This window comes from Mauremys mutica, chromosome 6 (assembly GCF_020497125.1).
Source record: "Mauremys mutica isolate MM-2020 ecotype Southern chromosome 6, ASM2049712v1, whole genome shotgun sequence".
Taxonomy (NCBI): domain Eukaryota; kingdom Metazoa; phylum Chordata; order Testudines; family Geoemydidae; genus Mauremys; species Mauremys mutica.
Genome location: NC_059077.1, coordinates 79,625,817 through 79,653,457, shown reverse-complemented (window position 1 = coordinate 79,653,457; position 27,641 = coordinate 79,625,817). Strand labels below are relative to the sequence as shown.

Here is a 27,641-nt window from a genome sequence, read left to right as displayed (position 1 = left end):
AAGTGAATAAGGAAGTGTTATTTACCATTTCACATAACACAAGAAGCAGGGGTCACCCATGAAATTAATAGGCAAAAACTTTAAAACACACATAAGGAAGGACTTCACGCAACATACGGCCAAGTTGTGGAACTCATTGCCAGGGGATGTTGTGAAGGTTGAAAGTATAACTGGGTTCAAAATAGAAATTGGTAAGTTTATGGAGGACAGGTCCATTAATGGTTATTAACCAAGATGGTCAGGGATGCAACCGCATGCTCTGGGTGTCTATAAATCTGTTTGCCAGAAGCTGGGAATGAGCAAGAGGAAATGGATCACTTGATGATTACCTGTCCTGTTCATTCCCTCTGAAGCACCTGGCATTGGCCACTGTCGGAAGACAGGATACTGGGCTAGAATGACCATTAGTCTGACCCAATATGGCCATTATTATGTTCTTGTGTTAAGTGATCTATCATCTCTTCCTTTAGGAAAAAAATCTTGCAGGAAAGGAAAACTTACTGATGATAGCTCATTACACACAACTTTGTAGCTCTCATCACTTCTGAGGGGAGGTTTTTGAGATAGAGCTGGGTGAAATTTTTTGGACAAAGTTTATTCACCAAAAAATGCATTTTCAGATAGATGAAAACTGTTCGGAAATTCAATGCAAATTTGATAGTTTTGGCCCGCAATTTTTGAGGGGCTGGAAGGGAGGGAGGGGGTTGCCCTTATGCCCAGCAGCTCAATGTTAAGGGCACTTTTCTGGGATGTGGGAGACCCAGGTTTGCATTCCTACTCTGGAATGGGAATTCACACAGCTCTAATTTGAAGGCATGGAGTGTGGCCTGTCAACAGCACATAACTGCTCATGGGAATTCCTATCTCCTAATCTGTGGATATCAAGGTATTCGTGTGCAGGGATTGCCCCCCCCCGCCTTTTGGTTTCCCCGTCTTAGAGCCTTGCTACCTTAGCCCCTCATACATACCTTTGCCCATCGCTATGGCCTAGATCCTTCTCTGACACACCCCCAGAAATGGGTGCGTGAGTGGATGGTGGAAGACATGGACCAGAAGTTAATGTTGTAACAACATGCAACAAATAACACTAACTATGTTTACTGTTTAGATATAATCTCCAAAACCTCCCCTCCCACCTCCTCCACCCAAAGCATACCATAGCACACCTGCATAGTTGTTGCACAGAAGGGCTTCTTTGGTCATGGAGGGAGGTGGGGTAAAAATGCCATGTAGGTTTCCTGCCACTTCCTCTGATAGCTTTTGGGGCAATATTTCTACTTCTTTAATCACCTGATGTCAAATGCACAGTAGCTATTTTCATAAAGGTTTTTAGCTTCTATGATTTTTCTAAACATATATTTAGCACATATCCTAAATATTATGAACTGTTAAATGAGACATCAAATAAATAATTGTATGTATCTATATGCTCAGTTGGGATGTATCTAATACATAGTATCTGGTTTTTAAAATTCAGAATATATATTCGGACATTATGATCTCAAACCAATATATCTCCACTAGTATTCCATGGAATATTTTTCCTCTTGCATCTTTAGCAACTTCATTGGAAACTGAATTTAAGTGGATCTTAAAATATATTCCTCGTTCTTAGCCAGGGAGCACTGAATCTAGCACATACAGTATGAAAGCCATCATGCACTATTCTGAGATACATGGAGAATTAAAAGACAAATTGAAGAGGAAAATTTCTATTTTTAGTACAACCAATCACAAAACCACAACATTCATAAAACAGATTATATCCCCGGCTCTGGTTCCTTTTCACCACACCAGCTATCCCAGGCTTTTATTTTCTAGCTATGTAAAGTCAGATTTTCAAAGTCAGGCACAACTGCCCACATACACTTGTATGTACATAATTTATGTGCCCAGATAGGGGCTTAATGTGCAAATGCAAGTACCTGATTTGTATCAAATGTGACCCCTAATATGGTTTTTACAGGTTTTAGTGGCAATATATGCAGTCCTTCCCATTTTCATGAAGTCAAAAATTAGATTCTTGAGATACATCATGAGTTATTTTCTTCGCAATTGCTACTCCCTCTCTCAGAGTCTATGGTTTATGCTTAAAGCACCCAGAGTAATCACATAGAAAAATTACTGATCCCATTTTGCTGGCTGGGACTGTATGCTTGTCCATTAACCCCCTGATTCATCAAACACTTTAAGTAAGTGCTTAAGTTCCACTGAAGTCAATGGGAGTCAAACACTTGCTTAAGTGATTTCCTGAACTGAGATCTTAAAAATAAACATAGATCAAGCCATTGGTATGATACTGTTGTATATATTAGTTAAGATGACCATTTTTTTTGCTTAAATTAGATACTTGTCACAGAAGCCCAGAGTCTTCAGCATGGGGGCTTTCCAGGTTATTAAAGCTAATGGAAATAGAAAGCATTTTAAAAGGGCAAGCTCAAGATGACTCTTGGCACAATGACATATTGTATTACTGAGATATTTAAAAAAAATCTACTAGAACAAGCAATACAGATGTTTTCCCTATTAAATGCAAACTCTGCAGTAATAAAATTTGATGGTAAAAATATGTCAGCTTCTACTGTGTGGTGCAAATCCTCTGTCAAACACCAGCGTTTATCCAGAATTCTGAACTGCTGCTGACACTTCATGAGAGAAAATTCTGAAAACAATTTTATTTTGAGACTGCTTTTACAATCCTCTATAGGTTTTAGAAATGAAGGCATTTACATTCCATCTTCTCCATCTTGTTTAATATTGCCCTGACTGAGCTAAGTATGGGCCCCAACAGACACTCCTTGAATGCCAATTAACTTCAGTGAGAATTCTGGATGATCAAGAAATGCAGGGTAGGTCCCTAATGCAAGTGGCCAGGGCTATGGAGTACACTTCTCAGATTGCAGAGGCTAGTGGAGGCTTTAACATGCTGCATATGGAAAATATGAGTCATATTTGAGTGAGTTAGTTCAAAAGCAGCAGTTATTTTTTTCCTTCTAACTGCAAGCTCATAATCAGTATTAGGGAAAGCTTAGTGGTCCGGAAAGCTTAGTGGTCCTGAAAGCATGTGCAGTTGTTTCTATCCATGGAGGATCAGAATATTGGACCATCTTGTTTAGTCTCCCACTTCCATTCCAATATGAATTCGGCAACCTATAGCTCACTAGCAAGATAAGACGAGAGAGAGAGAGAGAGAGAGAGAGAGAGAGACAGACAGACAGACTAAGGGCTGGTCTACACTTACAGTGCTGCAGTAGTGCTCTTTGAAGATGCCACCTATGCTAATGGAATAGATTCTCTCATCGGTGTAGGTACTCCAGCTCCCCGAGAGGCAGTAGCTATGTCGATGGGAGAAGCCCTCTTATCGACATTGCGCTATCTACACCAGGAGTTCACTCGCTGTAAGAGGTTCACTCAGGAGTGTGGATTTTCCACAGCCCTGAATGATGTAGTTATACCAACATAAGCTCGTAGTGTAAACCAGGGCTTAGGCATAGATTGTCACAAGCCTTTCCTGAAAACATGGGGGATTGTGGGAGAGAGAGAATAAGAGGAAGCAGCTTCTCCTTTTATGTCCCTGTGCAGAAGCTAGCAACAATCAGGATAGGCAACACAAGCTCTCTACTAGGACAATGGTGCTGCCAAATCTAGCTACCCAAAAGGGACTGGAAGACTGTGGCCATCTTTCACATTCCTTGCTCCCTGAACTGGAGTCAACTAGGCACGCTGGACACAAGAGGCATATGCTGTATACCTTCAAAGAGTTACAAAGGGTCTGATTCATGGGTCATACCCTAAGGAGGAATTCAGGTCAAATCTTCAGGAAGATCACCAATGGCACTTGCTGAAGTGTGGCCCCTACTCACACTTTGTCTTTCAAACCACGATCTGACCCTAATGCTTCATAAAGCTTGGAAGCTGGGATTCCAGTCTACTAATGGTATAAAGCATTTCTAGCTCCGACAGTTTGAAAAGACAGAGCATATTTGAATTAGGATGGAAGACAAGCAAGATGGGAATTAGAATATTAGGATCACATATCTGAGAACCTGCTAGGGCTAGAAACCATACCATAGCCTCGTACATTCAAAAAATGACAATCTAAATCCATTTGCATAATCCATAGTATCCAACCCTGGTAATTTTTGAGATATCTGATATTAAGATTTATTATTGGCCCCTCAATCAAACAGCACTGAATATAGCAAGTCCCAGACTTCAGACCAGTGTAACTTTTATTCCTTCACTGAAGTCTGTTTTATGAAAAAGAGAAGGCAAGGACTAAAAAGTACCTTCCATGACTAAACCAGTTATCCAAGCATCATTAGGACACGGATGGTGCGTTAAGGCATTTTTCTAATCTGTTGTGAAGTTTATTTCTCTTTAGGGAAGTGAGGACTTTTATAGTATTTCACATGGGAGTTTGGCTGCTGCTGCTAACCCACATGTTCCCTTAGGAGAACACTTGAGGTAAAATGCTACTTATAAAAACCTGAGGTGGGAACAGTGTTAAAAAGCTTACCATACTTACTGGGACATCTCTGGGCTGCCCTCTGTAACCCCGTAAATTAGGGAGCCTGCACAGGTGGTTTGTGTCATTATGGGATTGAGCTGGCTAAGAATGGTGTAAGTTGGAATTCATATCCAGTGCTCTCTGACACATCATCACTGGCAGGCAGCAAAAAATAAAGACTTAAGATACTAAGAAGTACAAAAAACAGTCAGAGAAAAAAAAGAGTCTCTAAAAATATATTTTGCAGTCAGAATTTCTTTATTAAAGTTTCACCTTTCTTACCTAACTATATAAATACACTGATATGTACTGAAATAATTTATCATTATTATTTGTATTACTGTTGCACCTAAGGGCCCCATTTGTACAATGTCTCTGTGCTAGGCATTGTACAAATGCTTAGTAAGAAACAGTCTCTGACCTGAAGAGCTTTCAGTCTAAACCAGTGGTCCCCAAACTTTTCATGGTCATGCCCCCTCTTACCTTGTCAGCGCCCTCCCCCCGCCTCCCCCAAGCTAGAACCGGGAGCAGGGCCGTGGCTTGGAGAGGCACACAGCCAGGGGTAAGGGGGCCGAGGCTGGGGCCAGGGCCGGGAGTGGAAGCCACGGCTGGGGGCCAAGGTTGGGGCTGGGAGTGGAACTGCAGCAGGGACTGTGGCAGAGCTGGGGGTGGAGTGGAGCTGGGTGGTGCTCCCTCGCCGCCCCACATGGGGACTGCCCAGGCCCTGCCACACCCCACAAATGTTCTTCCCTGCTCCCTAGAGGGTGCGCCCCACAGTTTAGCTGTTCTAAACAGACAAGGTGTATGTGACTGTGATGTCAACTGCCAAAAGGCACAAAGTACATAGGGGTACAGGATCCCCTGGGTTCACCAGAAGAATGTCAAGTAAGGCCTCAAATAAAAGCCTGTGTCACACTGGTCATCATAATCATTGTAAAATGTATGTACAGAAAACAATACACACACAAAAAATTATGTTCTTTAGGTATGTGAGTTGAGACAGGTCACCAAAAGGGAATCCACATACTTCTGGCAGTCAAGGGGGAAGAGATGCTTATCTCACTCTGGCCGGTCATATGCAAATTGAGTATTGTATCATTCGCAATGAACATACATTTAGAGTCTGAGAAAAATGCCAATCAATAGATTACAGGAACTGGAGGAAAAAATCAAAAACAGTAGAAGTTATCCTGTTTACGAGTATGACAATTAACTTTTGAAAGAATATCCGGGGTACAGATGAACCTCAGATATCCCTTCAGTCTGTGAGGACAAGCTGCCAGCAGGTTTGATCTTTTGACAGGGGGTCTCAACCAAAGTGGTTGAAAATGCTGAGGAAAGAACTTGGGGTAAGCTATCATGTAGGAGATAGGGAAAATGCCTTGTATGTTTACTCCCTGGAAGATGTGTTGTGATTTTGTTTTATATGTAACCATTTGTTTCCAATATTCCTACTCTCAATCACTTGAATCTCTGTTCTTTGATAATAAACTTTTACTTGTTTTCAATGTATTTATATGTATATTTAAGCGTTGTGACTCAAGCAAAGTGGTGATCCTGAGTTGAATCTTATAAGCTGGTGTGTATCAATACTTTGGGAATAGCAGATCTAAGAGTTCTGTGAGTGTTCAGTGGAACAAGGGCTGAGCACTGCGGAGGGATACCTGGAGGACTCGGGGGCTGGTGTGTGCCTATCGGTAACCTATACAGAGAGAGCAAGGCCTGTGGAAGCCTAGAAGGCAGTGCTTATGTTGCCAGAGGCTGGTAGTTTCTGGGAGTTAATCCACAGCAGACACGGACAAGGTTCCCTCAGGCTAAGGGCAGGTTGCGGTAAAGTGCTTCACAACCCAGGTACCCATGGGAAGCACTACAGAGTACAGAGGGTAAATGTTCTGTAATGTAATCTTCAGTATTAACTTTCCAGGGAAAGGGGGTCCTTCTGATATCAGGACAAAAACTATTTCTTCTATTTTTCTCTAGTTCTCAGAGAGCCATATACTAAGCTGCTTAATAGCAAATAAAGTAAAAGCAATATGATCCATCTCAAAACATAAGTATTCTCCAGCTGAAAACTAGCTGAATCTATGCGTAAAACCTTCCATTCTACACAAGGCTATTGTTTATATCTTACCTCCCTGGTATAGTTACCTAGCTGAATCAAAGAAACAACTAAATCAGATATACAACAAGAAAAATCTACTAACCAGAAAGTCTGGGAAGGTTCACAAAAGTTACACAAATTAGGCCCCAAAAAATGAGTGTTTGGAGTTAGGCTTCTAAGTGCTGCTTTGAACACTCAAATAAGGAGTTTAAAGCCTAACTTTAGTTACCCATTTTTGAAAATCTTGGTCATCAATACATAGAATCATCTAGTTTTTATCTAAGGCATAAGTGTCAAAATGATTTAATACTGTTTTTTCAAATCTTTATACAAACACTTTTGATAAACTGTAAGCATTTTTAGCAAAAAACCTGATTGCAATGACTTTTTGATATGCTATCAGGATTGATTTCCTCAAATATAGACATCACACACATAAATCTAGTATTTACAGCCAACAGAACATTAAAGGGATATTTTGGATAGCTGTGTACTACAACCTGTTTCTTTGTCCTTCAAAAGAGCTTTAATTATGTCTAAGAATATTTTCCAGTCACTACTATCACTGCTGCAGTATATTTTACAAATCTGAGAAGAATTATTAAAATCCTTCTTGTAAGTCACTGACAACCAGATTGTTGAGTCTTATGAATAGATCTTGAAAAATGTCAGGATTTTCATTGTTAAAGCACCAAAGAGACTTTGATCTGGAGAAAGGGGTAAACAGTGAGGTGGCAAAGTTTGCAGATGATACTAAACTACTCAAGATAGTTAAGACCAAAGCAGATTGTGAAGAAGTTCAAAAAGATCTCACAAAACTAAGTGATTGGGCAACAAAATGGCAAATGAAATTTAATGTGGATAAATGTAAAGTAATGCACATTGGAAAAAATAACCCCAACTATACATACAATATGATAGGGGCTGATTTAGCTACAACGAGTCAGGAAAAAGATCTTGGAGTCATTGTGGATAGTTCTCTGAAGATGTCCACACAGTGTGCAGAGGCGGTCAAAAAAGCAAACAGGATGTTAGGAATCATTAAAAAGGGGATAGAGAATAAGACTGAGAGTATATTATTGCCCTTATATAAATCTATGGTACGCCCACATCTTGAATACTGTGTACAGATGTGGTCTCCTCACCTCAAAAAAGATATTCTAGCACTAGAAAAGGTTCAGAGAAGGGCAACTAAAATGATTAGGGGTTTGGAGAGGGTCCCATATGAGGAAAGATTAAAGAGGCTAGGTCTCTTCAGCTTGGAAAAGAGGAGACTAAGGGGGGATATGATAGAGGTATATAAAATCATGAGTGATGTGGAGAAAGTGGATAAGGAAAAGTTATTTACTTATTCCCATAATACAAGAACTAGGGGTCACCAAATGAAATTAATAGGCAGCAGGTTTAAAACAAATAAAAGGAAGTTCTTCTTCACACAGCGCATAGTCAACTTGTGGAACTCCTTACCTGAGGAGGTTGTGAAGGCTAGGACTATAACAGTATTTAAAAGAGAACTGGATAAATTCATGGTGGTGAAGTCCATAAATGGCTATTAGCCAGGATGGGTAAAGAATGGTGTCCCTAGCCTCTGTTCGTCAGAGGATGGAGATGGACGGCAGGAGAGGGATCACTTGATCATTGCCTGTTAGGTTCACTCCCTCTGGGGCACCTGGCATTGGCCACTGTCGGTAGACAGATACTGGGCTAGATGGACCTTTGGTCTGACCCGATACGGCCGTTCTTATATAGTTCAGGTTGACATCAGCAGCCTGCAATTTAGTTACTTACCATTGCCAAAGTCATGGACAGGTTAACAGAATATTGGAATTTTGACCGCCAATCTCTTTGTAGGCTCATCTCAGAAGTTAACCTGTCAAAAAGTCAAGCCTATCTTCATCAGAATGGCTTAGCACAATATTTTTTTAAAAATTAAACCTCCAAAATTTCAGACATAGAAATGATTTATTTTAGATTCATGCACAGAAACCACATTTTAGAAATGGTGATAGAATATTCAAGTTGTTCCCCCTTTTCATAATACTGTAATTATTTACTATATAACACTGAAATGACACTTTGTTCACCTTCTACCTAAAGAACATCAGAAATGGTTTAATCATAAAATACTTTTGAGTAAAAATACATGTTCCTTTTGCTTCTATTATTTTCTTCCCCATTTCAATAATTAATCTCACAAACATATATGTGCTTTGGCTTGGCTACAGAAGAATGCAGACTAAAAACACAAAACTTAGCACAGCTGCTAGCAATAAAACATAAAATGTTTCTCAGTGTGGGCTGATTAGGATAAAGGTAAATATAGAAATAATAACATGCATATGTCTGAATTGGGGCTCTGGAATAAAGTTGTTTCATTTATTCCCATAGACTTCCTGACATGCAACAGCCTTCCACAGTGAGATAACTTACTTACAGTCATTCTCTGAACCACAACCGAGTTATACACAACTGAAGTTCCATCTGCTGAGATCAAAGCTAAAAATCTTCCTTTGCTAAGCATTAAATCATTAAAGTCTAAAACTCACTTTACTTCATCACCTAAGGCCTGAAACCTTCGAACAATATTCTAGACTGTCCTCAACCTTAATTCAAAATACTTCAGGAGCTAACACCTACACAACCTGTGCCTATAAATTGACTTATCATACCAACAGAGCAATTTGTTTCCTTAGACATATGCTCATATGATAAAGCAATATCAGGTAAGCAGTCTCTATTTAGGAACTTCATGATTAAATGGCTTTGGGTTCCAGTATTTTAAATTTCTTATTTAAAAAATATTAAAGTTGTCTAATTTAAGACGTCAGCTAAAAAAATAAATCTGAGCTTTTTCATATAATGTGCAAGATGAAAAATACAAAATAACTGTCTGCAGTAAGTGAAACAAACGTGGTCAATGTTACGATAGGAATTTTGACTAGCTCATTAAATTGGTTAGTGAGGCTTAAATTGTGCTAAACATATGTCTACTGCATCTACCCAGACTGCTGTAATTAAACTTGCTAGGGTTTATTGCCATAAAATAACTCCACATGAACAGTGCAATATTTTGTAATTTCCTTGTATTGAAATTAAATATACATTTAATAATAAAACTAATAAAAGTACCATAAAAAGGACATGAACTGCTATTTTTACAATTCTTCTCTGAATTAGTGTTAGATACAAATTTAATCACCAGAATTCATAATTCACTGATAAAAATGTTAGCCATCAGTCATGTATTCAGCAGTGTGGTCTTTTGTGAATGCAATGTTTCCTATACAAAAAAAATCCTAATTAAAAATTCTGAAACTATTTATGTACATTTTAAAAACATCTCAATGCCACTCAATGTTTTTAAGCTCTGACAACAGAAAAATTAACTGGCATTGTGCAATTTCATACATTTGGTCAGAGCCAGATACTACTCCAACTGAAAGCAATGGGAATTCTTGCAGTAAGTTCCACAAAAAAGAACTGGGTCTGAAGAAGGCATATTGATAAGTTCCTGCTGCAGCTAGGAGAACAGTGAATGCAATATAGGGCCTCAAAGGAAATCAAGTAATAGTAGGGAGAAAATGGTAGTGTCTTATGGTATGCATACAACAGAGAAATAAATTGTTTGTACTTTAACCAATTTAATATAACCAATTCAATTCAAACAATTCAGTGCACCGATATTGGCCATGTGGAGCTGATTTAAGAAGCATTAATGACAGCCCCACATCCATACTGTTATCATCTAAATCAATTCAGATGCAGTACATCCTAGGTACCTATTCAACAATGCACTGGCCAGTCTAGGAATGGAAGGTTGAAGGGTCGGAGGAGTGTGAAGACCAGAGCCCCCAACATCACTTAACTGGCAGCTGCTTTCAGTGAAGCACCTATAGTTCATCTACTGATTATCTCCTTTCTGCATACCTCATCCACACACCTTCTATGCTCCCACATAATCTCTCTCTCGCACACAAGCACATAGATGGCATCTCCACTAATGCTCTGGTTCAAAATGTCCTCCGCTGGTGAACTAAAGTTGGTTTACTACAGGTGCCCTCTCCGTAGTGTTTCCCCATCCATACTAACCCTCACCCCTTTGCTTCAATTCACCCCCAGGGAAAGTATTTATACCTTCTGCAGACCAGGACTTGCAGCCAGCAAAGCAATACTCTCCACACGTAGAGTCAAATGAATTAATTGAAGATGGAATGAGGGTAGGAAGGGCATGGACTGGGGACTCTCAACTGGCACAGTATGGAAATTTGATCAAATGAACCAGTTGCTTCACAGCCCCTTTCCCTGCCCCCTTTGCAACCAGAGAGGCTACATCTATATTAACTGGTACACTGTGGAATGATTCTTGGAAGACTACACTCTCTATCCACTCTAGCACCTAAACAGTTCAAACCAAACTACTTAGGCTTTAACCAATTCTTCAACTTGCCAAGAGGTAGTCCATTCAAACCATTTGGGCTTTTGCATTGGAAATTAATCATTTTACACATGTTCAGAGGGCTTTAACCAACCATGGAACACTGAATTACTATGAAAAAGATAAGGCCATTCCTTTTGTCAGGAATGTAAAGAAAAGCTACCACACATATTGGGAGCAATGGAGGGAGGTGAGAAACAACTACATAGCCTATACAAATTAAAGGCCTGATTCTTCAGAAGTGCTGGGTGCCCATAACATATTGAAGTTGAAGGTGGAGCTAGATAGGAAACTGCTTTCCTGTCCCAGGAATAATTTTGAGATTTAAAATTTTTTTTCTCATCCTCAATAACCACAAGATGTTGAAAAATTTAGAAATTCTTTGTAAACTGTTCAGGTGAATCAAAATGTTCCATTTAGATAATTTTAAAATGTTTCATTTTGATTTAGAATGTTTCTTTTATAAATATTTTACTATAAATTACATTTTGAAATGAAAAGTCATTTTGAACTGAAAAACAGAACTTTTCATTTAGAAAATGTTTTGATAATTTTGAAACTTTTTTCTAAAAAAATTTGAGAGAGAAATTTGTCAAAAATGACCTCTCATGAAAAGTTTCCATTTTGAATCAGTATCTCCTACAGAAAAAATGTTTCATTGAAAAATGTCTGAATCTCCAGTTGTAAATAGTCCGCATTCAGGCCCTAACCAAAATTTAGTGCTGGTAGAAAAAATTGGTATGAAAAGTTTCATGACTGCAAGTTTTAAGCAACAACACACTGACAGAGTACACAGTTAGGTAACCCATGCACACCTTGGGTGTGTTGAGACACAAAGCTGTTTAAGGTTCATTTAAGAAGCCCGCCTGTCCTGTTAGTGCTGTTTTTTCTTCAAAGAGTTATTTTGTTATCACAGCTGCTCATTTCTGTGACAGACTGTGAAACAGAGTTACAACAATTTCAAAGGGTTCTGCTTCCATCAGAGTTACCAGCATTTCTTAAAGCACTCGTTTGTTAAAATTAATTCTACAGTCTTAAACCCACCTAATTATTTATAGGTTTGCTAAATGCTCTTTGCAGAGCAACTTCAATTTCAAAATCTTCCTCTACCTGTGCAGAATAGAGAGTAATGAAACACTGAATTACTCTCCTGTGCACAGTAGTGTTTGTTGGGGGATAGTGAGACAGAAGTGTATTGAGAGGAGAAGATCATGAGTCACGAAGTCCTCAATTCTAATCCTAAAATGTGAACACTATTCAAAGGCCCAACTGATGTAAAATGTATCTGCCCACCTCCATGGCTCAGGACAACTTTAGTACATCAAATTTATGCTCTATTCCCTTCACTGGCTCTTCTAATGCTGCTCCAAGTTCAAGGCCTTGGTCCTAATCTTCATAGCCATACTGTAGCAGGTCCCAACTACATTAGAGACTGCATATCCATCTATGAAGCTTCAAAATAGCTGTGCTTCAGTGGAATAATGCAGATCATAAAGCCCTACAAAGAGTGCATGAGTGCTTGAGAAAATGAATTATTAGTCAAGGTATTCCAATTGTGGATAAATTTCCATAATAATTTAGAGGATTCCAGATTCTGATCACTTATAGAAAATACTGCAAAACTTGCCTCTTCAATACAGCTTTTCCACCAGAAACAGAATAATTTTCAAAAACAACAAAAACAACCCCCACATACAACTCTGCCCTCTATATAAGATGCACAAGATGTGTAATTATATGCCTAGTCCATTGTTTTCACTGAGCATTTACCAAAATACTGCACTACTGTCCCTGTTTAAAGAAATTCAAACCTGCAAGTACAGTAAATGATACTGTGTAAATATATATATATATATATAATATATGCCCCAAGCAAAGATTTCTCCAACAGAAAAAGGGAGAAGAACCAGAGACTCCATAAAGGCCACTACGTATGTTGCTACTGCAAGTATACTTAATTTGCTCAGATACATAGATGGGTTTCCACCGGTAGCATGGAAAATTTGGCCCTTTTTCTGCTATGATAGCTGCAGAACTGTTACATCCTCCAAAGCTTCCCCAGCTTGAATTAATGTTGAAAGCAATACTGGTAAAAGGCCTTGTTACTACTGTTATTATTAGGCTGGAGATCTTCAATCAGATCATAGCTTCCATCCAATCCATTTTATAAAAGTAAAGTAAGATCTACACCAATAAGACCAACAATGCATATATTTATTTTTATACAAACTGGATTTATCTGCGCACATTTTATAGTAATGGAAAACTGAATATTCACCTATTACTATTACAGTGTTTATATTCCAGTTGATCAGACTTATAACATTGCTTTTCTTATAGTGTTAATACACCAAAAAGCTCAGCAGGTGATGAAAAGCTAACAATTAAAAATGGATACTTAAAGATCTTCTGCAAAGGACATTATACAAATTGGGCTTGTGCCCTCATTTGTTTTGTTATGATGTACAATGAAGACCTGAAAAGTTCCCCCCACTGCTCCTCCCCCCCCCCGAAAAAAATAAAGAGGACAGGATCTATGTTATAAACATGTTTCCCTCTGATTTTTCACATTGGATATATGAGGAAAATAAACTGTGTTTTCCCCTATTTTTGTTGAAGGACTTGTTGAGTGCCTCTATGATGTATATTGTTAACTTTCCCACCTTCATAGAAGGGGTGGGATATTGAATCTTCAACAAAGGCTTCCTTTCTCCAAAATACCAATTAGTCATAGATGCTAACATAACCAAACAAAAAACAGGTTGTAACAAATCCCTTTCCCTCTCAACTGCTCAGCTTTTAGTCTCTTGCCTCTTGTGATGTTATCATTGCACTAGTTTATAAAGCAAAGAAAACTCATAAAATCAACCCCTAAAGGACTTCTTTATACTTCAAAGAAATAAAATAATGCACAAGCTCAATTTTGCTTTTCTGGAAAGTCAGAAAACTTTAAAACTGTAGCATAAGTCCCAACTTAGAAGTGCACATGATAGCTGTAAAAAATATATTTCTTTAAATTACTTCTGTAACTTCATTACAAACCAGTTGTCCAAGTACAGATATATCATATTTTCCTACACAACAAAATTGCCAAGTTCTACTGCACTGTTAACTATATTAATATATAATACCTGAGTGCTGATTCGCAAGACTATAAAACAGGAGGCTGATGATGAGGACCACAGTTCATCTAGTCTTTACCCCAGTGAGACAGTGTGATTCATATAATAGACATTTTCTAAATGTCTGAGAAACTATTCCACATAAACTCCCCCATAAAAGAAGGATTAAAGTATAATACAAAACCTTAACTGGCCAGAAGGCCTGATGCACAGAGACCTGAGAGTTGATGGGGTCAAGCAAACAGTGATCTAATGCTAAAACTATTTAGTTACAGAGACCTATATGTGAACATTAAAATGTCCATCTTATCTGCACATAAACACTGAGTAGAATTGCAATAGAAGAGTTATTTTAGTATGTTGTATACAGGTATTAATTTATGATTAATTTATTAATCTATTTATTTATCTTGTATTAATTTCACTTGTAGTTCCAACAGTCTTCAGGAAACATTGTGCCTTCATTTCAGAAATTTGGGTTCTGCTGAACTCAACGCTCTGGAAAGGCCACAATATACCATAAATTTTAACTCTGTCACCCACGTTTTTGTAAGTGAATATACAGAAGGTTATATGTGTGTCATAGTTCAAAATGACAAAAGTTGAAAAAATTAATTTAAAAAATCTTGAAAAACCCCTCAGTGAAGGTGGTACTCTTTCCCTCCCACAAAATAATCTTGGGGTTTTCACAATCTTACCCACATTTAAAACAAAAATGTAGGAACTGACACAACACTATTTTTGCAAATAGAAAAATCTTATTTATTGCATAAAATCTGCTCATAACTCTCAATTTTTTCCTAGTAAGGGTATTCCAGAACACCAAGTATCCAGCAGTAGCTAAATCGTCCCTATTAAAATGCCTTGTAATTGAGCTATTTCTAAAACTTTTACATAACCTGTGATATATAAAATAGCAGAGATTCTGTAACAGCAACCAGAAATACTAAGCAAATGCTGATACAACTATCTGCTCTCCAAAATGAATCTCAACTTTATATATCTTAATACATTATGTGCTGCTTAGGTGCACATAACATCTTAATGTAGTTCATGTAATTGTATACCTAGTCCATTGCTTTCACTGAGCATTCACCAAAATACTGCACTACAGTCCCTGTTTAAAGAAATTCAAATCTGCAAGTACTGTAAATGATACTTTGTAAAAAGAGTCACAGGTCTTTCGTTAGGTACTTGAAGTTTCAGTATAAATGATGTAAATACTTTTATCTCTAGACTAAATGCATGTACTACATAAAAGCACACAAATATTTCAGATGCAATATGGCATTATTCAATCTCTACTTTATGGTCACCTAGCCTATTCTTAGTCTATATATACTACCTCAACTACCTAGCTTCAGTAAAGCATTCACAAATGTAAGTACTGTACCAGCTTACATGAATATAACCCATGTTATGTACCTCACTAAGTTACATTTCCAAGTATATGGTAAAGCCCACTGCGTGAAATTCCAGTCTAATCGTCCTGAATCAATCATATCTACCAACCATCATGCAAAAGTTCAAGCAATTGAAGATCTCTGATACAGAGTGGAAATACACAGTAGGGGCTCAAGGCAAGGGATATTATCCTTGATCTTAATATCTCCAGATCTTTTCTGGCAAACTACATTCAAACTAGACAAGTCTGCTATTGAAATATGAGAAAGGCAAAGATTGTGTAGATTACAAAAAATGGTGGTTTCTGTTATCCTTTTTTCAAATTCTGAAAGTAAAAAAAGTATGATTAGATAGAAAGAAAGTTTCAACATCTCTGGTACCTTGGCACTGCTTATTGAGGATTATTATAATTTTGGTTATTTGCTTCTATCATCTTAAACTATATTTACCAAAACATGGCATTATAAGATTGCCTTTCAAAGATACATTACATAGGAGTTCACATACTAATTGACTATAAGGCAAGAAGGGACCATCATTATCATCTAGTAGTCAGACTTCCTGCACATTGGAGGCCACAGAACCTAACCCACCCACTCCTGTATATAGACACACCACATCTGACTGAGTTAATGAAGTTCTCAAATCATGATTTAAAGACTAAGTTACATAAAATCCACCATTTACTCTAGTTTAAACCTGCAAGTGGCCTGTGCCCCATGCTGCAGGGAAAGGCAAAAAAACAAAACAAACAAAAATAACCCAGCGTCTCTGCCAATCTGACCCGGGGGATAATTCCTTCCCAATTCCATATATGGAGAGCAGTTGAACCCCAAATATGTTGGCAAGGCCCACTGCACAGACACCTGGGAAAAAATTATCTGTAATAACTCAGAGTCCTCCCCATCTAGCATCTTATCTCCAGCCATTGAAAATATCTGCTACTAGCATTTACAGATGGGCCACATGCCATTGTTGGCAATCTCATCATACCATCCCCTCCATATACTTATCATGCTTAGTCTTGAAAGCCAGTTAGGTTTTTTTGCCCCTCACTGCTTACTGTGGAAGGGTATTCCAGAACTGCACTCCTCTGATGGTTAGAAACCTTTGTCTAATTTCAAGCCTCAACTTGTTGATGACCAGTTTATGTCCATTTGTTCTTATGTCCATATTGGCACTTAACTTAAATAAGTCTTCTCCCTCCCTGGTATTTATCTCCCTGATGTATTTATAGAAAGCAATCATATCTCCCCTCAGTCTTCATTTTGTTAGGCTAGACAAGCCAAGCTCCTTAGGTCTCCTCTCATAAGACAGGTTTTCCATTCCTCTGATCATCCTAGTAGCCTTTCTCTGCAACTGTTCCAGTCTGAATTCACTTTTCTTAAACATGGGAGACCAGAATTGCACACAGTATTCCACATGAGGTCTCACCAGTGCCTTGTATAGTGATACTAACACTCCCCTGTTTCTGGAAATACCTCTCCCAATGCATCCTAGGACTGTATTAGCCTTTTTCATGGCCGCATCACACTAGCGGCTCATAGTCATCCTGTGACCAACCAGTACACCAAGCTCTTTCTCCTCCTATTATCTCTTCCAACTGGTAAAACCCCAGATTATAGCAAAAATTCTTGCTATAAGTCCCTACGTGCATGACCATGCACTTTGCACTATTAAATTTCATCCTATTTCTATTACTCCAGTTTTCACAAGTCCTTTGGATCTTCTTGTATGATATTCTGGTCTTCCCCCATATTGGCAATACCTCCCAAGTGTGTGTCATCTGCAAATTTTATTGGCACACTCCCACTTTTTGGGCCAAAGTCATTAATGAAACTGTTAAATAAGATTGGTCCCAAGACCGATCCCTGAGGAACTCCTCCAGTAACCTCCCTCCAGCCTGGCAGCCTTTCAGTATGATCCATTGTAGTCTCCCCTTTAACCAATTCCTTATCCACCTTTCAATCCTCATATTAATCCCTATCTTCTCCAATTTAACTGTATCAAATGCCTTACTGAAATCCAGATAGATTAGATCTGCTGCATTTCCTTTGTCTAAAAAAGCAGTTATCTTATCAAAGAAAGTGTTGAGATTGATCTGGCCCCATCTAACCTTTTCTAAAACCACATTGTACTTTATCCCAATTACCGTTTATCTCCATGTCCTTAACCACTTTCTCTTTCAAAGTTTGTTCCAATACCTTGCATACAATTGATGTCAAACTAACAGGTCTATAGTTTCCTGGATCATTTTTCCCATTTCTTAAAAATAGGTACTATATTAGCAATTCTCCAGTCATAAGGTATGACACCCAAGTTTATGGATTCATTAAAAATCTTTGCTATTGGGCTTGCAAGTTCATGTGACAGTTCCTTTAATATACTTGGATAAAGGTTATCTGGGCTCCCAGATTAGGTCCTATTAAACTTTTTGAGTTTGACTTCCACCTTGGATGTGGTAATTTCTGCTTTCATATCCTCATTTCCATTATCCACCTTATCACTATACCTAAACTCCTCATTACTCTTATTAAAAACTGAGGAAAAGTATTCATTTGGGTATTGGCCTGTGCCTAGATTATCTTTAACCTCCACTACCACCTCAGTGTTTAGTGGTCCCACTTCTTCTTTCCTTGTTTTCTTTTTATTTCTATGGCTATAGAATGTTTACTACTGTTTTAATTTGATTTGCAAGGTCCAACTCTGCTTGGCTTTTGGCAGTTCTCATTTTATCCTTACACTTTCTGACCTTCAAGAGGTAGCTTTCCTAGCTGATCCATCACATCTTCCATACCTCATAGGCTTTCTGATTTTTCTTAATCACCTGTCTGAGATGTTTGCTCATCCTGTTTGGTCTGCAACCCTTCCCTATGAATTTTTTTCCCCTTGCTTAGGGTGCAAGTTCAGATATCTTCTGCAACTTTGACGTAACGTAATTTCAAGCCTCCTCCACATTCAGATTCTTGAGTTCTTCAATCTAATCCACTTCTCTAACTAATTCCTTTAATTTCATAAAATTTGCCCTTTTGAAATCAAGGACCCTAGTTCCAGATCTATTTTTGTTTATCCTTCCATCTAGTTTAACCTGAATTAGCTTATGATCACTCATACCAAAGCTGTCTTCTGCAACCAGCTCTTCAGTGTGGTCCTCATTACTTAGTAATATGAAATCTAAAATGGTATCACCTTTTGTTGGTTTAGTGACTATTTGGTAAAGAAATCTATCAGCTATACTGCATCAGGCCAGTGGTTTATCTAGTCGTGTCGTGTGTCTGACAATGCTCAGTACCAGAAGCTTCAGAGGAATGTGAGACAAATTCTGCAGTAGGCCGTTTTAGAATAATCTGCCTATAGGGAAAGTTTTTCCCTAACTCCATTTAGTTAGAGTTTGGCTTATGAAGCATGGGCATTTATTTCCTTTCCATTTGTTTAATTTTTTTTTAATTCCTTAATATAACAACTTGATTTTTTTATATATTGTATAAATGTCCAATCTTTAATTAATCTTGCTAACCTCTTAGCCTTAAAATCTATGTATCTGGAGGGAATGAGTTCCTCAGCTAATTGTGAGTTGTGTTACAAATCATTTTTAATCATTTTTAAAGTTGCTGAGTTTCAATTTCATTTATCAAATTAAATCAACCATTTGATTTTGCTGCAAAGCAATATGTCTAATGGCCTTTCTCACAAGGAAAGTGGCTGAGTAAATGGCACTAAAAATTGATGTAAAGGAAGGGAGATTTATAACCACTAAAGAAATTTGTTTGACTGTTTGGTGGAATATGCAATTTGAAGCGCAGAATGTGATAGATAGATAGATAGATAGATAGATAGATAGATAGATAGATAGATAGATAGATAGATATAATTTTTTTTAACAAGTTAAGTTTTGTTTCTGTAAATAAAAGTAAGGCAAGTTTTCACAACACTGATAAAAACCACAAGTAACTTCTGACAAAAAAAGTGTCTCAATCATTACTAAAAAATGAAAATATTAGTCATATGGATGTGTCTAGCATTTAGATGAACTGATATTCTAATGTAGTTCTTGGAAAACATTTTTCTCCTACACACATTCTTATAGCTGATTTTTTTTTCATTATGGAAATGATTACTACTATTACACCACTGCTATATTTCTGCATACTACTACACCACTTCCATATTTCTGTAATGATTGATATAATTTACTTAAATCAGATGCTCGCACAGATGAAGCTGCACTGCAAATGCAAATATCCCAGTGTCACTATTCTCATAGTTACATAAAATTAGTTTATGGATTATTTTGGATTTGTAAATTGTTTAGAAATTTCCTTACTGTTAATCTATTTTATATATGACTAGGTGTTACAAATCATAGCATTTTTTTATAGTATCTTTCATGCAAAACTGAATATCCAAACTCTTTTTCACAATACACAACAGTCTATATCTGACTCTAAATTATATTCACTTCCAAAATCTACATTAATGCAGAGTTAAAGTTCACCAGCAAGGCCTCATATCCTTCCAGAATGTTGAGTGCACGTAATACTGAAACCTCTAAAATGAGGAAGGGAAAGTATAACAAACATTTATGAAAACTGGAAAATGCAAAGGTAAGGTACATAACACTTTGACTTCACAACCTTAACTCTTTCCTCTGCGTGCCACCCCACTTCACCTCAAACACACATAATAAAACACTCTATCCTTCCAAATGATTTGGAGCACTGCAGAAAAGAGCCCAAATACAGTAGAAGAAACTTGTTTTCACCAAGGTAAAAGTTGTGTTTAGGGCAGGTTAAGGAAACACCAGCTAGCTACTATGCCTGACCTATATATATACACACCTGATCACCATTTTGTATACTTCACAAAAACCACACCAGCACTGCCAGATGATACCCACCCTCAATTGTTGTCTCATGAATTCCTTCTGGAATATCACTTGTACTTGCCTGTGAATAAGTCCTGTAATACATCACAGTGCACATGCAGAATGCTAGATACTGGATTTATGGCTTATTACAACAATTTGTATCTCACTAACCCCCACTTTTTGTCCTATGACTGCAGAGGTCCGTTAGAATGGTCCGTTAGAATAGGTGCTAACTGCTTATGCTAACTTCTCTAAAGTATCTGTTCCATCTTGCATTTAGCTGTGACACTCAGAGTACCTTTCCCAGACCTCAAAAGCTTTCCTCTCATCAACAGAAGTTGGTGCAATAAAAGATATTATCTCACCCATTTTGTCTTTCTAATAGCCTGAGACTGACATGGCTACGACGACACTGTATATAGAAATCCCAATGGGAAGAACAGACTATTGTGCACATCTACTTGCCCTATCAACATAATTAAGCACAGAGAAGATGGTTCCATGATCTCTCTGGGTGTAGAAAACCCTCTCTTCATATTGTTGAGAGTGCTGTGGCTATGTGCTGCAGGTAACCCCTATAACCAGTCAGTGCAGCTATCCTTAACACAGTGAACAGCAGCTGAGAATATAATTCTGTGGGACACAACACACAAAATAGCTCATTTTGTTAGTCATTCTTCATGTATGCTTATTATCGGACATCACTGGCTGGACCATTTTATTCCCAGTGACTACTGTCACTCCATAGTTCAGGTATATCCCACCCTTATCCAACAGCCTTACCTTTGTGTTGCCTTGTTTTCAGAGGTTTTGGTTTGTTTTACTGCAACTCTATTTCCTGCATTTTAGATCTTTAAACATTGGTGCACTTGGCATCCCAAAGACTTGGTTGAATAAACCTCATGATTGCAATATTGGTACAGAGGGGCATAGCTTGTTCAGTAAGGATAGGCAGGGGAAAAAAGGAGGAGGTGTTGCCTTATACATCATGGATACATACACTTATGAGATTCACAAAGAGGAGAAAGGCAGACCAGTTGAAAGTTTTTGGGTGAAGAGAAAAGGGGAAAACATAGGGACAATATCATGGTAGGGGTCTATTATAGACCACAATACCAGGAGTAGGAGGTGGATGAGCCATTTTAGAACAAACAACAGAAATATTGAAAACAGAAGACCTGGTAGTAATAGGGGACTTTACCCAGACATCTGTCAGAAAAATAATATGGAAAAAACACAGTAAGTTCTTGGATTGCATAGAAGACAACTTCTTGTTTCAAAAAGTGGAGGTAGTAACCAAGGGTACAGCATTTTAGCCATCATACTGACCAACAGGGAGTAATTGGTTGCAAATCTGAAGGTAGAAGGCAATTTTGGTTGAAGTAATAAGACTTCATGATTCTAAGGAAAGGAAGAAGTGAGAGCAGCAGAATAAGGACAAAGCATTTCAAAAAAGCAGACTTTAACAAATGCAGAGAACTGATAGGTAAGGGCCAATGGGAAGAAAACCTAAGGGGAAAAGGAGTCCAGGAGAGCTGGTAGTTTCTTCCTTCCTGACGTGAAGGAAAGATAGAAAAAATAATAAGAAGCCAATATGGCTCCATCAGGAGCTCTTTAATTATCTGTAAATCAAAAAGGAATCCCACAATAGAGGAAATATGGACAAATTGCTAAGGATGAGTACAAAAGAATAGTACAAGCCAGTAGGGACAAAAATCAAAAAAGCTAAGGCACAAAATGAGTTACATCTAGCAAGAGACATAAAAGGCAATATGAAGAGGTTCTATAAAAACATTAGGAGCAAGAGAAAGACAAAGGGGTAGGTCCTCTACTTAGCAGGTAAGGAGAGCTAATAATGGATGATATAAAAAAAGCTAATGTGGTTAAATGCCTGTTTTCCTTCACTCTTCACTAAAAAGATAAATTGTGACCAGATACTTAAACACAATCAATATTAACAACAAGGGGAACGAGTGCAATCCAAAATAAGGAAAGAATAAGTTAAAGAATATTTACATAATTTATATGCATTCAACTCATCAGGGCCTGATGACATTCATCCAAGAGTACTTAAAGAACTAGCTGAAGTAAACTTGGAACAGTGAGTGATTTGCTTTGAGAACTCCTGGGGGACAGATGAGGTTCCAGAGGACTGGAGAAGGGCAAACATAGTACCTATCTTTAAAAAAGGGTACAAAGAGGATCTGAGAATTATAGACCTGTCAGCCTAACGTGGATACCTGGAAAGATACTGGAACACATTATTAAACAATCAATTTGTAAGTACTGTGACGGGGCAAGGCCAGATGGCTATAGTAAAGTAGTGAGGAACAGGTATGTTAGCCCCAGGCTAAACAAATCCCTTGTATCGTGGTAACCAAATGGAAGTTGCTCCAGGTTAATAAAGACACCTTGGGCCAATTAAGATCCTTCTAGAAGGCAGTGGAGATAGCTAGGTGGATTGGGACACCTGAAGCCAATCAAGGGCTAGCTGGAACTAGTTAAAAGCCTCCCAGTTAGTCATGCGTATCAGGAGCTGAACTGTTGGAGGAACTAAGCAGTACAAATCCATATCAGCTGTAAGGAAGGAGGCCCTGAGGTAATGGTGAAGGAGATATTGAGTGTGGGCTGTTGTGAGGAAGTGGCCCAGGGAATTGTACATGTCCTATTTCCAAAAAGTCAGCTACTATAGTTGCTACTATTAGGGTCCCTGGGCTGGAGCTTGGAGGTGGGGTGGGGGCTGGGCTCCTCCCTCCCTTCCCTGATTAATCATTGAGACTGGGAGACAACAGAGACTGTGCGAGGGAGGATTGCTTCTCCTCACCTCCCTTGCTGGCTTATGATGAAAATGGCTCAGTAAGCTGTGACCCTTGCCTCTAGAGAGAGAAGGGCTATGTGGAAGGTCACAGTGAGCCTCTGAGGCTAGAGAAATCCTCCAGGAAACGTGGGACCCATGGAGACAAGGACAGAGCTTTGTCACAGTACCTACAGGATAATAAGGTTATAAGTAACAGCCAACATTTGTCAAGAACAAATCATGTCAGACCTACTTTCCTTCTCTGATGGAGTTACTGGCCTAGTGGACAGGGGGGAAAGCTGTAGATGTGATTATATATCTTGAATTTAGTAAGGCTTTTGACACAGTCTCACATGACATTTTCCCAAGCAAACTAGGTAAATGTGGTCTAGATTAAACTGCTATAAGGTGGATGCAAAACTGGCTGAAAGACCAGGCTCAGAGCATAGTTATCAATGGTTTGCTGTCAGTCTGGGGGGATTTTTCTAGTGGGGGTCTCATGGGGGTCTATCCTGTGTCTGGTACCATTCAATATTTTCATTGCTCACTTAGATAAGGAGTGGAGAGTATGCTTATAAAATCTGAGGATGACACTAAGCTAGGAGTAGTTGCTGGCACTATGAAGGACAGGATTAGAATTCAAAATGACCTTGACAAATTGGGGAATTGGTCTGAAATCAGCAAGATGAAATTCAATAAAGACAGGGAAGGAAAAATCAAATGCACAACAATAAAATGAGGAATAACCGGTTAGGCAGTAGTACTGCTGAAAAGGATCTGGAGGTTACAGTGGATCACAAATTGAATATGTGGTATATTAACAGGACATATGTAAGACATGGGAGGTAATCGTTCCACTCTACTTAGCAGTAGTAAGGCCTCAGCTGGAGTACTATGTCCAGTTCTTGGCACCACACTTTCAAAAAGATGTGGACAAATTGGAGTGTGTTCAGAGGAGAGCAACAAAAATTCTAATGGTTTAGAACCTGACCTATGAGGAAAGTTTAAAAAAACTGGGCATGTTTAGTCTTGAGAGGTGACCTGATAAGAGAGTCTTCAAATACGTTAAGGGCTATTATAAGAGGATGGTAATGAATTGTTCTCCATGTCCACTGAAAACAGGACAAGAAATAATGGGCTTAATTTGCTGCAAGGGAGATTAGGTTAGATATTAGGAAAACCTTTCTAATTATAAGGATAATTAATCTCTGGAATAGGCTTCCAAGGGAGGTTGTGGAATCCCCATCATTGGAAATTTTTAAGAACCACATAGACAAACTCCTGTCAGGGATGGTCTAGGAATACTTGGTCCTGCCTCAGCACAAGGGGCTGGACTAGATGACCTCCTGAAGTCCCTTCCAGACCTACATTTCTATTATTCTGTGACATTCTGGAAAGGTAAGAGGCACTGCTGGTCCTTAATTCGATATTAATTGTGGTTCTGAAAGTCAATTTCCCTTGTTTAAGAAAGTGATGGTAGGGAGGGGCATGATTTCAGAGCCCTTGTTGGGGGGCAGGACACAAGGGGTTGTTAACTGTGTTACCTATATTTTTGTCTTGCTTTATGGTGGACTGAAGCAAAATAGGCATTAGAAACCTCACCATCAAAAAGGCTGAGGTTGACAGGTTTGGGGAGCTCACATCAGAAGTCCAACAGTTCCTGACACCAACCATGGACACTATTTGGCCCTATGATATTTCTGAGATGCATGAAATTTTCCTTTGTTCATTGGTTTTTCCTTTCAGAATGTATTTGAAAGGGCAAGACAGTTCCCTCATAAGAACGTACATAAAAACGGCCATACTGGATCAGACCAAAGGTCCATCTAGCCCAGTATCCTGTCTTCTGACAGTGGCCAAAGCCAATGCTTCAGAGTGAATGAACAGAACAGGTAATCATCAAGTGATCCTATAGTGTATTTATTAACTTGTTATTCTTTGCTCTCCGAGTGCTGAGCAACATGCGGCTTTGCGGCCACAACATTCTGTACTAGGTGATCAAGCATTCCAAGGAACAGAACAGCAGCTGCCAGGACATTTGGCACTTTCAAGTCCATAGTGTAACTGTCCAAGGGGCTTTCTATTGCATAAGTGGTAATAAACCTGGCTGGGAACAAGTTTCATGGCTGCAACCACACCAGCAAAATTCTGACCCATAATTCTTCACTTGTGGGAACACCATTGTGGATAGGGTGCTAGTATTTTTACCACTGTGGATCCAGTTCTCTAAAAGACTGACTGGTTTTAGGTCCAGTGTATTTAGGTCTAGTGTAGGGTACCCTAGTGTATTGTTTGCTTATTCTATTAAAATCTGCAGCAAATTTGACCTACGAGCCATGTGTCATCTTATTCACAGCCAACTTTTCAGCAATTAATTTATGCATCTAGTGTCAAACTTCAGTAGATTTCAATCATCGCCCGACAGCTACCAGTGCTTTTTCAGACAGAGTAATTATAGCAAACAGTATTTAGTCTTAATCTGTCTGCATTTTTTTTCTATCCAGAGTGCAATCAACAGGATCTGAAATAAGTTCTGGTTTGTTTTCCTCCTTTGATTTTTCTTTTGTATTAAGCAAAATTAAAGTTCAATAAGAACAAACAATTTACATTCAGAAGGTATGGATGGAAATTCACTTTGTTTTTATATTTTATTTCCTATTATAACAAGTGTTGCTCTGATCCCTGCTGTAGCTTTTCTATGACAAACTTCTATGGAAATTGCTAGCTATGTCCACAGAACTTCCATTTGCTGAATTTTATTTCTCCACCACAACATTTTTCTTTATCCTCAAATTTTCAGTGTAATGTTGATTGCTCATATCAAAAAAGATGAAGCTACTGCATACACTTCCTATGCTATATGTTCTGGGCCAGATTTTTAGAACTGCACTCAGATTCACTGTGACTGTGCATGCAATCTGGGGGTATGTCTACACTACCAGATTAGTTCGATTTAACTTAATTCGAATTTGTGGAATCGACCTTACAAAGTCGAATGTGTGTGTCTACACTAAGGACACTAATTCGACTTTGTGAGTCCACACTAACGGGGCAAGCGTCGACATTGGAAGCGGTGCACTGTGGGAAGCTATCCCACAATTCCCACAGTCCCCGCTGCCCATTTGAATTCTGGGATTTCCCCACAATGCATGTTGGGGGGAAAAATGTGTCGAGGGTGGTCTTGGATAACTGTCATCATTCAACATGCTTTCGGACGTCTCAAGGGGAGATGGAGGAGCTTACTGACTCGCTCGGATCTCAGCGAAACCAATATCCCCATTGTTATTGCAGCTTGCTGTGTGCGCCACAATCTCTGTAAAAGCAAGGGGGAGACCTTTATGGCGGGATGGGAGGTTGAGGCAAATCGCCTGGCTGCTGATTACGCTCAGCCAGACAGCTGTGCAATTAGAAGAGCCCAGCGGGAAGCGCTGTGCATCCGGGAGGCTTTGAAAGCTAGGTTCCTCAGGGAGCAGGGTATGTGAACCTGTGACTGTTCAGTTTCTTTACAGAGAAGCTGAACCTGCCCCTGCTTCAGTTACTGTTGACTTTCTTCTGCGGTTACATACCCCGTTCACCACATCTCCCCCTTTCCAATACACATTTAAAAATAAAGTTAATGGAACATTGTTAACAACATTTTCTTTATTAATGAATTCGCGTTAAAGAGTTGAAACAGGGACGCAGACTGTGGTGGGTAGGGTGTGCAGTGATGTTAACACCGCTTCTACACTCGAGGCTCCTGCTCCTAGAGCGGTCTGCAGTGCCGGACTGGTTGTTTCAACGGAGCCTGCCATCCCTCCTTTTCGGGACTGTGTGCGCGGGGGCTATGTGACCTTGTGGCGGGGGAGGACGGTTACAGATTCCCCTGCTGCGTGGCTCTGTGGTCCGGGACAAAGACCGCTGCATAAGTTCTGTAACCGCCCTCCCATGCCACAAAGTCACGTACCCCCCACCCACACAGAACATGGAAAACACCTCCCAGACCGGCCAGGGTGCCTACTGACTGCACTGTGTGTGTGACCTGCTGTTGATCCTGCCCCCGTGTCTGTACCCTGTAAAGGTGACTGTCCTATGCAATTAACAACCTCCTCCCCCCCCCCCCCCTTCACAGACAGTCTTCTGTAGAAAAACTTGACGGAAATAGTAATTACCAGCAAACTACTTTTAATAATCAATTACACAGTTAGGGGATGAAACTGGGATTGGGGCTTCGGTGAGCCAGGAAGGGAAGGACTTCTCAACATTTAGGGAATGAGAGCCTTCTTGTATTTGTGCACTCTGCAGGGGTGCAGTGACAGTTTTCACGGCCCCTGTCACCCCTCCTTCTTGTTACTTTGGGTGAGGGGGGTTTGGGACTTTGTGGCGGGGGAGGGCAGTTGCAGATACAGTGCAGGGGGGCTCTGTC

The 27,641-nt window shown here is 39.1% G+C and overlaps 1 protein-coding gene across 2 annotated transcripts in view; it reads right to left on the bottom strand.

Moving 5' to 3' along the window:
• The window catches only part of AUH (AU RNA binding methylglutaconyl-CoA hydratase), a 193,065-nt gene that overhangs the window by 52,289 nt on the left and 113,135 nt on the right, over positions 1–27,641 (bottom strand). The window lies entirely within an intron of this gene.